Consider the following 10,976-nt stretch of genomic DNA (forward strand, 5'->3'; position numbering starts at 1 on the left):
GGGGGCAAGGGAGAAAAAGTCCTTATCTCTTAGATACATACTGAAGCATTTACAGATAAGATGATCCGTCATCTAAGATATGCTTTAGAATAATCCAGAATGGAAAAAAAAGATCCAAGGTGGAGAGGGAGTAGGGGGTATAGATAGAATAAAACTGACCATGTCTTGGTAACTATTGAAGCTGGGGTATGGGTATATAGATATTTATCATACTATTCTTTGTACTTTCGTATATGTTTAAAATTTTCCATATTAAAAAGCTATAATATAAAAAGAAAATAAAACCTAGATTCAAACTCCAGAGTTTAGTAGATATAGGACTTTGGAATACTCTTGAATACTCTGATCTCCAATTTTCTCATCTAAAAACGGGAATGATAATGATAATCCTTGCCTCACACAATTTTTAGGAGGAATGAAATGAGATCATGGATTCACATCTTTCGGAAATTCAGCCCTTATAAACTGCAAAACTCTTACATATGTTATCATAATAGTTAGTTCTCTCTCTCTGCGATGGTATGGAAGCAGACAGAGATTGTAGTTTTGTTGGGTTAGAAACAGGTAGGGGCGCCTGGGTGGCTCAGTCGGGTGGGCATCGGACTTCAGCGCAGGTCATGGTCTTACAATTAGTGAGTCCGAGCCCTGTGTCAGGTTCTGTGCTGACAGCTCAGAGCCCGGAGCCTGCTTCGGATTCTGTGTCTCCCTCTCTCTCTGCCCCTCCCCCACTGACACTCCATCTCTCTCTCTCTCAAAAATGAATAAACGTTAAAAAAAAAAAAAAGAAAAGAAACAGGTAATGGGCTGAGTCTCTTAGAACTTCCCCAAATTTTTGTTTTGTAATATCTCCTTAATATGACAGTGTTTACTGTACATTGGCCCTTTTCTCCCAAAAGGAAAGTGTCAAAATTTATTAACAATAAACTGAAGTTCTCAAACTTGAGTTGTTTATATATCTTGTTTACTTCCTCAATTATTCATACTTCCCCTACTAAAGGTAGAAAGTAAATTTACAGGAGACTGTGGGGTTGAGATAAAACTGAATACAATTAGAAATCAATGTAATCTAAATAGCACTTTGTTTGAAATATTCCAGGTGCTTTTCAAGAGCAGATACGTATCTTTCAGCACTAATACTTCATCTCAAATAAAAGGAAATTAGCAGAGGTTCAAGCCTAAGTAACACAAAGGGAAACTTGGCCCCATCTTGCTTCAGCTTGCAGAATGGGTTGAAGGGAATCAGGGTGATCATTCTATAACACAATTCTGATTAAGTCATTTCCCTTCCTTTCAATGGCTTCCCTCTGCTTTCAGGAAAAAGTCCAAATTCCTGAACAAAGGTTCAGGTGGCTCTCCAGTCTTACATCCTCCCTTTTCCCCTAGTCTAAGCCCCTCTAGGACTGATGTCCCTTGTCATCACTGGTGGGGCGAGTCTTCCACTCTCCTCTCCCTTACCTTTTAGTGGTCAAGTCCGGTTAATTCTCCTGAGGTGTCTCTCAAATCTGCCCTCTCCATTCCATTCCTGCTGCCACTGCCCGAGATCAGGCCTTTTTTTAACCTTTACTCCCCCATCTTCCCAAATAGGACATATCCTTATTGCTTTTTCTGATTATAAAACAAGTCATGCTCATAAAAAAATAAATAAATAAGGCAATAAGGAACAAAAGTCTCCCCATGATCTCCTGACATGGACATAAAAAACCCCTCTATTACACTCATATTCATAGCACCATTACTGACAATAGCCAGAAGGTGGAAGCAACCCAAGTGCCCATGTGTGGAATGGATAAACATAATATTTATACATACTATGTACACACAACGTGTACGTATACATACAATAAAATATTATTCAGGGGCACCTGGGTGGCTCAGTAGATTAAGTGTCTTACTCTTGATTTCGGCTCAGGTCTTGATCTCACCCGTGGGCTCAAGCCCCAGCCCCACATTGGGCTCTGCACTGACAACGTGAGGCCTGCTCTCTCCCTCTCTCTCAGCACCTCCCTACCCCGCCATCCATGAGCGTGCTCTCTCTCTCTCATAAAATAATAAACTTTTAAAAATATATATTATTCAGCCTTAAAAAGGAAGGAAATCTGACACAGGCTACAACATGGATGAGCTTTGAGGACATTATGCTAACCGAAATAAGTTAGTCACAAAAAGACAAATATTGTACAATTTCATTTATATCAAGTATCTAGAGCAGTCAAATTCATAGATACAGGAAGGAGAAGGGTGGTTGTGGGGGGGGGGGCTGAGGGAAGGGGGAAAGGGGGAAAAGGGGAAATTGTTCAATAGATAAAGAGTTTCAGTTTTACAAGATGAAAGAATTCTGGAGATTTGTTGCATAACAATGTGCATATCCTTAGCACTCTGAGCTATATGCTTAAAATGTTTAAGATGGTAAATTTTATGTTATGGGTATTTTGCCATAATTAAAATAAAAAAAAATTTAAAAAGAACTACTCTTTCTAGACATTTTTCCTATAGATTTGTATGTATACACTTAAAAAAGCAAAAATAGGAACACACTGTACTCTAATGCACTTTTCACACCTAACCATATGATGCAAACATCTTTCTTATATATATAGCTCCCACCTCATTCTTTTTTTTTTTTTTTTAATATTTGTTCATTTTTGAAAGAGCATGCACAAGGGAGGGAGAGAGAGAGAGAAGGGGACAGAGGGTCTGAAGTGGGCTCCATGCTGACAGCAGCGAGCCCTAAGCTGGGCTGGAACTCACAAACCTCAAGACCACGACCTAAGCCAAAGTTGGATGCTCAGTGAACTGAGCTACCCAAGCGCCCCTCACCTCATTCTTTTCTAATGGCTAATAGTACATATCACAGGACTGCACCATAATTTAACCAGTCTGTTTTCAACATTATAAAAACATCACAGTCAACATCTTGCATATTTTCTCAATATGTCTTACAATAGGCCATCTGCTTTGTTTTTTACATGCCCGGTTTCTCGCATCAGTATCAATATTTTCCAAAGGAAAAATACCTCCTTCTTATCCAAACATCCATCCTGTACCTAGCCTCCTCCCCTCTAGCCACTCTTGTTCTATGAGGCCAGCCTGGGCCCATTTATTTGAAAGTTTGTTCCTAGGTATATTATTTTTCATGTTGTTATTTTCATCTCTCCTACAATTTCATTTTCTATTACTGCTTGCATAAAGCTATTGCTTTTTGTCTGTTACACCTGCTTGTTCACTTAACCTTATTATACCTAATTATTTTTACTTAATTCTCTTGAATCTTCTCAGCAGGTCATTGTATCATACGTAGGTAGACAGTCATACTGTCTGCATAGTGACTAGGAGCAAAGGCTCTAGGTGGCTCAGTCCCGTTGAGCATCTGACTCTTGATTTTGGCTCTGATCATGATCCTAGGGTGGTAGGATCCAGCCCTGTGTAGGATTCTGTGCTGAGCGTGGAGCCTGCTTGAGATTCTTTCTCCCTCTCCCCTGCTCCCTTGGCTCTCTTTCAAAAAAAAAAAAAAAGAGTTGGATTCAAATCCTGTATGACCTTGGGGAAGCATTTTACCTCAATTTCCTCATCCACAGACTGGGAATCATAATAAAGGCTATCTCACAGGATTGTTCTCAAGATTACATCACTAATTGAGGCTAGTGCATGAAAAGTGCTCAACACTTACTAGTTCAATAAATGTCTAATACAGGACAATAATGAAAATATAACTCACTCCACACTATGCCTTTTATTTTTTGTTGTTGTTGAATTACACTGACATACTCCTTGTCATCAACTGCCTTGCTTTTCACTTCTTCAAAAAAGTAGAAGCTGTCAGACTCCTCGTAAAGATCTGTGCTGTGGATGTTATCCACTCTTACCTTTTTGGGAAAGTAGTGCCATCCGTTTCCCCTTTCATCTCCTGTATTTTCTCAGCCTCTCTCCTCAGTACTTGGCTCTTTGCCATCAGCATTTAAATCTGCTCACGTCTCTCTCATGCTTAAAACTTCACCTTATTCCCCAATCGCTCTCCAGCCTTCTCTCTCTCCCCTCTCTCCCTTCACAGCCAAACTCTGTGAGCTGCCTACACTTTGTCTTTATTTTCTCACATCCCACTCTCTCCTCATCCCACTGATATATTACATTGAACCTTTGGAAGCTGCCGATATTCTAGATTCCACCCCCATCATTTCACCAAATCTGCTCAATTAGGTCCCCAGTGACCTCTATATTTATTCATCCGAAGGACACATTTTAATGTTTAACTTATCTTACTTGAAACCTAAGCAGGATTCTGCAAAATTAACCTCTCCTTTGGCTTTCATGACTGCATTCTCCTGTTTTCCTTCTACTTCTCTGGCCATTCCTTCCTAGTATAGTCTAAATGAACCCTTCTTCCAAGAGTGTACAACACAGTGGCCTCAAATGATCTAGGCCTTTCTTTCTTTTTTTCAAATTTCTCTTGATGGTTCTCTTCCAATGTTAAGTTTCCAGTTGTACTGGATTCATGTACTATACCCCATAAGTGTACCTTGGAACATGTTTGGAATGCATGCTGTGAGGGCAGGAATCTGAGTCCTTACTGCCCCCACAATGCTTGGTGCATAACAGACACTTGATAAATATTCTTTGAATTGCCATAAATGAATGGCTGCAATGTGAAAAACAGATAAGAGGAATGAAGACCGAGAAGGAGCACAACTCCCCCCATCTTTCTGAAACCATACCTCTGATCAAACACATGCAACATAGAACACACACTTACTGCATGCTTAAAATCCTTTGATGGCTCCCCAATGCCCCCAAGCTAAAATCCAAATTCTTCAGAAGTTACAAAGGAGATACAAGGAAAGTCTTTCTGAAGCAGCACCTGCTTTTCTCTCAAACATCATCTAGCCAGACCACTTCCACTTCTTGGAATCTGTCTCTAACCAGCCTATGAAATCCTTGCAGATGCCCAAAAAGGCTGCACTCTAGCTCTGGGGCTTTGCACTTGCAGCTCTCTCTGCCTAGAACATTGTGCACTTCACAATGCTCATCTAGCCAATACAAAGGCAGCCTTCATGTCTCATTTTGGAAGTCATCTTCTTTGACCACCTTCCCTAGCCTCATTTCCTGAAATCTAAGTTAACTGCCTTCTCTAGGCATTCACGGTCCCCTATATGTCCAAAACCATAGCTTGAATCACAATGCATTCCTGTTTATACGGTAAAACCGTGGAGTTCCCTGAGGACAAGACGTCTCATTCACTCCACCCGTGGCGTGGCGATCAGCCCAGGCCCCGGCACACAATACATGCTCAGTGATGGACTTCCTTGTAGTAGTAGCACTGATAAAAGCTCCAAGATATTGAGAACTTACCTGCAAGGGTTTTAAATATAAATTTAGTTTGCCTTATAAGACAGCTATTATTATGCCCATTTTGCAGATGGGAAAACTGATTTACAATGAAGTCAATCCTCTCTGGCCCCAGGAGAGTCGCACCGGCACACATTTTCCGCAGTTTTGAGTTATTCCCCAACACCCAAATAAGAGGGGTTTTCTTTTTCTCAGAAACTTGCAGGTCAGGAGGAGCAATGGGCCCAAAATACAGTAAACAGCCAAAAGCGCACTCCAAGCCAGCGCCAAGTGGGGTTGCAGGGCAGGAGGGGGTGCCGCCCGGGCGCGGCGCAGGGGATTAAGGTCTGGCCCCAGCCTCCTTCCCGGGGGTCCCCCACGCTCCAGCCCCAGGTCTGCTGCGACGAGTCGACGCCGAAGCGGCGTGTTTGGGTCGCGACTGCCCGCCCGGCCCTGCTCACCTGCAGTCCCGCCGCCTCGCTGAGCCGGGGCCGCCGCCGGCCCGCTGCGCCTCCGCCGGGCTGCTTGGCGCCCGCAGCGCGCAGCGGAGCGCGTTGCCTTGGCGACCGGAGCTGCCGAACTCCCGCGGCGGGCGCTACGGCGGCTCGGAAGGGACCGGGACGGGTCGCGTCCCCTTCCGCGGCCCCAGAGCCGCCAGAGGAGGGAAAGGGAGTGGGAGTTGGGGTCCTGAGCCGTGAGGGACCAGGGTGGGGTTTGGCAGCCTGAAACTAGGCCCCAGGAGAAAAGGAAAGGAAAGAAATGCTGAGGGAAAGGGAAACAGTAAGGCGGGGGAGGGGTGGGGACTTGTACCTCGGATCCCGCCTTTGCCTCGGTTTATCTCTCTGTAACCAGATACGGGGACAGTTGGAGGAGAGAACGGGGCCATAGGCGGAAGCTTGCTAGACTGGGAATATTTAAAGACGAGAAAACTGATGTGGGAGGAGTGGCAGATGCGTTTCCCTTTAATCTCAGAAGGGGTGGTGTGGCAAAGAATGAATAAACTTGTTTCTTTGGGCTCAAGGTGAGAATTAGATCATCAGATTGCATTTTAATATGGCAAATTTAGCTTCTGATCAGCAATTATATTTCTTGAAATAACCCTGCAAATATACTGAAACATGGGCACAACGGATATTCATTGCTCCACTGTTTGTAAAAGCAAACTGGTTGAGACCAGTCTAAATGTCCATCAGTAGATGCACCCATAAAATGAATTTCTACAGCAAGAATTAAGAGAGACCGAAATAAAGACGTAAATAAAGTCTAGATAAAGACCTGTCTTCAAGCTCTGCTTACACCAATGGTCTCCAAACTAGTCCTGTCTTTGTATCTACTATTACTTCCAACTTACCAACCTTGCCCCAGTCTATTCTCCACACTGAAGCCAAAATGTCCTTTTTAAAATGTAAACATGATCATGTCCTTCCCCTGTTCAAAACCTTTCAACAACCTTCCCATCATATTTGGAATAAAATCCGGAATTGTTCACCATGTTCAGCTTCATCTCTCACCATCTCCCCTCTTGTTCATGCTCCAGCCACATTGGCCTTGTTTTTAAGTAAATCATGTTTTTAAACACACACACACACACACACACACCCAAAAGGGCGTCGCTTAGACAGAATTCCCAAACGTGTGCTCAATATGTAGTCTAATTGCAGTTTCAACCTCCCCCAGGCATGTAGTCTTAGCCAGTCAGCCAGGAATTTTTTAATCCTCACCAAAGAGTCTGCCACCTGGTCCCTCTCCACACCCCAAAGAAGGATGAGGTAATCTGCATAAGACAACTTGCTTTTCCCCTAGAAAGTGGCCTTGTCTATGACAATCCTTTTCTTCTAATAACTTTTGCCCCCACTCTCCTTCTGTAAAAGCTTCCATTTTGTAGAACTTCAAGGAGTGCCTCTCTACTTGCTAGAGGAGTAACACTCAATTGATGAATCACTTAAAAAAACCAACTACATCTTCAAATTTACTGGGTTGAATTTTGTTACTTAACACATGCTTCTGTTTCACGGCCTTTCCTCTTGCTATTCCATGTCGGGACCACTCTTCCTCTGCGGTTTGCTTCCTCATTTCTTTAGTATCTCTGTTCAGATGTCAGGTCTTCAAAAACACCTGCCCTGACTATTTAAAATAGCAGACCCCCACCAACTCTTGTGTTCTCCTTGCCTGTTTTATTATTTTTTTTCCCAGCTCTTGTCAGTATCTGACATTTTCTATTTGTTTATTTAAAAATACATATATATTTTTACATTTATTTATTTTTGAGAGAGAGTGAGACAGAGCACAGGCAGGGGAGGGGCAGAGAGAGAGGGAGACACTGAATCCAAAGCAGGTTCCAGGCTCTGAGCCGTCAGCTCACGCGGGGCTCGAACCCACAAACCCTGAGGTCATGACCTGAGCCGATGTCAGACACTTAACCAACTGAGCCACCCAGGCACCCCTATATTTGTTTATTACTTGTCTCTTTTTACTACAGCATAAGCTCTTTAAAAGGCAGGCATTTTGTTTTGTTCCCTGCTGTTTTCTCATCACTGGGAACTGCCTGGCACATAGTAAGAGCATGGTAAATATTTACTGAATAAATGAATAAGTTAAGTGAAAAAAGCAATATGCACCACTATGTGGTTGGAATGCTACCATGTGTAAAAAGGGAATGATAGATAATACATATAATCATGGCATATGCATCTATAAACTCTGGAAAGAGATCTGGGAGGTGAGGGGGTAAGGTAATACATTTTCACTGTACTTTTATGCAGTATTTTTAAAAACCAAGTACCCATAGTATCTTTTTGAACAATATATAAGAATGTGTGGGACTAGAATATGCCACCCCAGAACATGCCACTTTGAAATAAGAATTATTTCAAGCCGAAAACAACTGAGAAGTAGACACAGAAAAGCTCTCTGCCCTCATCCTTATGAATTTCCCTTTGTGAAGATGTTACCCCCACCCTCCCCATCAGGAAGAGCAGAAGTTAAACAGGAGATAACTCTGGACTTTTATCAAGAGAGGGATCTACATAATAAACCTTACTAAAACAATCCTTCCACTAATTTCTCCCGCTTTACCTTCCTAATAGCCTAAACTGCTTTTCATTGTCTTAGAACTTCTCTACAAATTTAAAATGTATCATCCTTTGTCAGAATGGTATACAAACCTCCAGGCCTCCCCTGCCCAATCAGTGAATCCAGAGGGTAGAGGAAAAACTTCCTCCCTTACAAGGGAAGAAACAACCTAGTTTTGACAATCAACATGTAAAGACAGGAGGGGCTGCCTTAGCGCAGCAGTGAGCTCCCCAACCTAGAGGAAATGCGAGGGGTTCCTGCATGACGTGGGAAATTGGAGCAGATGATCAGCTTTCCCCATGTTTGCCACCTAGATGAGGTACACTTAATCACTAGGGTCAGAAACACTGAGAGACTGGCAAGATCCCACAGTTGGGTAGATGAGAAAATGAAAAGTCTTCAGCTGCCAGGTAGACCCGGTGTTCCTCGCTGAATGTACACAGCAGCGCTCACAGAATGTAAACAAATAGCAGACAAGGCCGCTGTGGAATCACAAATATGATAATATTCTCCTCTTCTACCACGAGTGGGTCCTGCTTCCTTCTCAATCATAACTCTGGCTCTGCTCTAATCCTCCCACCTCCTGGGTAAACCAATGAGATACCTAACCATCCAATGGCCCCTGCTTCTCAACTGTATCCAATTCAAAACTGTTCCCCACTTGCTTAAACCCTCCTTACAGATACGCAGCACAAACCCAAATCCTACAATAAGCTCTTCCCAATTCCCTCTTAGAGAGATACCTCATGTTTTCTCTGATGTGAATTCTCCTTTGCTGTACACACTAAATAAATCTGGGTTTTTTTTGAGTATAGGTATGTCCCTGAGGGGATTTGACCACGGACTTCGTTACAGTCTTCGCTTTCTTTAGGCCAGTCCAGCAGTACCCAAACAGGAAGAAGTAAGGATTTAAGGGTTACCTGAAAGGTACAGTGACCATGAGGCAACTCCACTTGGGCAGGTATTGAGTGGTAAGGGTGGGGGTCGGGTGAAGAGCTCAGGTAGGAATTAGGAAAGCTTAAGTAATTCTCCTTCCTCTGCCATCAACCTTTTCTGTGGCCTTGGGTAAACCATTTCACTTTGAGCCTTTTTCCATTTCTGTAAAAAAACAGATTCAGATATTTCTAAGGCGTCTTCCAATCTAAATATTTTAGGATGCCAAACTCTACAGGTTCTTATATTCCCAGGTAAATGTTCCCCTACTTAGTCATTTGTATGACACTCTCCTCTCATCCTTGTTGCCATATCTGCGTACCACCTGCACTGTTATATATATATAAGTGAAACAGTTCCCAATTTTTTTTTCTTAAAATAGACTCCCAGTTTTAACTTAAATTTACCCAGCAAAATTTACATCACTTCTTAAATGGACAACCAGCGTTGCTGAAGCGGCCTCGGCCTGTGTGGCCAACCTAGTAATCTAAACTTCAGCAAACACCCTCAGTCCCACTGATTGGCTGACTCACCTTTTTTGGTATAGAGATCATGCACTCTTTCTAGAAAGGACAGCACTTCTGCAAGTCACGAAACAGAAACCAGAACCCCTTGCAGCAATCCCCAGGCACTAAGGAACCAGACCCCCTTGCACAATCTCCCAGAGCAGTGATAACGTCTCCAGCTGGCACGAGCAAGTCTGCACATAATCGAGAAATGTTGGGACCACTGCATTCCCTGTACCGATGACCTGCCCTGAATCCCTTGAAAAATCCCTGGGCCAGGCAGAAACCTCGGCGGAGTCGGCATTTGGAGAAGAGTCTGCCTTCTCCTCAGGTGGCCAGGCTCCTGAATAAAATTCATATTCCTTTCCAAGCAAAACTCACCTCTTGAGTATTGGCCTTTGGAGCCACGGGCAGCCGAACTTGGGGTTCGGGAACACGGCTTGCTACAAATGAACGGATTTCTGCAAGCACACACACTGATCCTAAAACAAAACAACGTTCCTTACCTGGAGAAGGGCTTACCTTTTGGAGAGACCTGTAAAATGAAGCCTTCGCTCTGTCAAAAATGGAGGCAAGCAAATGTTAGAAACCTGTTAGGTACTAGCGGCGAGCGAAGTTTCTCTTTGGTTTGAAACCGGACTTGCTCACTCTGCCTTTTTCAGCGTTACCTAATGTGTTCATGCACCCAAAACCCTCCCATTTACCCCAAGTGGTGTATAGATTCCGCATTTTAAGAAACAACGCTCAGATTTCCCCGATTAGCTTGGACTCATCTTTCGGTTCTCAGATTAAATACAAATTCCTCAGAACACCCTTCCAGTGTGTGTAATTTTAACGGATTAAAACACACCCCCAACCACATTATTCTCCCCTCACATAGTAAGCGTTAATAAATAAGCTTTTATTGAAAGGACATTTCCTCATACTACTTCTTCAGAGTACTCATCACCGTGTGTCACAGTGCATTTATGTTCGGTGTCAGGCTCTTAAGTAGGCCATAAATTCCTGTGTGTTCTTGTACCTCAGATCTCGACACATAACGGGCTCCCAGTGAATACAAGTGAGGTGAAGGAATAAAGCCTTCACACCTCCTGCCGCTCTGGGCCGCTTTCGCCCCATCTCCCACCTCAGCTCCAGGCGGCGTTA

The 10,976-nt window shown here is 43.3% G+C and overlaps 1 protein-coding gene and 1 long non-coding RNA gene across 2 annotated transcripts in view; both read right to left on the reverse strand.

Annotated features, from left to right (window-relative positions):
- The window catches only part of PKIG (cAMP-dependent protein kinase inhibitor gamma), a 94,586-nt gene extending 88,742 nt beyond the window's left edge, over positions 1-5,844 (reverse strand). The window contains exon 1 of the mRNA XM_030309549.1: positions 5,781-5,844. The gene's annotated coding sequence lies outside the window, so the exon portion shown is untranslated. The remainder of the gene's footprint in view (positions 1-5,780) is intronic.
- Positions 5,845-9,317: 3,473 nt separating this feature from the next.
- On the reverse strand, positions 9,318-10,948 carry LOC116738000. Its single transcript, XR_004343464.1, has 3 exons — positions 10,852-10,948; positions 10,353-10,386; positions 9,318-9,489 (listed from the first exon to the last, which is right to left on the reverse strand). It is a non-coding gene; the product is annotated as an uncharacterized LOC116738000 (long non-coding RNA).
- Between the last annotated feature and the right edge of the window lie 28 nt (positions 10,949-10,976).

This window comes from Lynx canadensis, chromosome A3 (assembly GCF_007474595.2).
Source record: "Lynx canadensis isolate LIC74 chromosome A3, mLynCan4.pri.v2, whole genome shotgun sequence".
NCBI classification, from domain to species: domain Eukaryota; kingdom Metazoa; phylum Chordata; class Mammalia; order Carnivora; family Felidae; genus Lynx; species Lynx canadensis.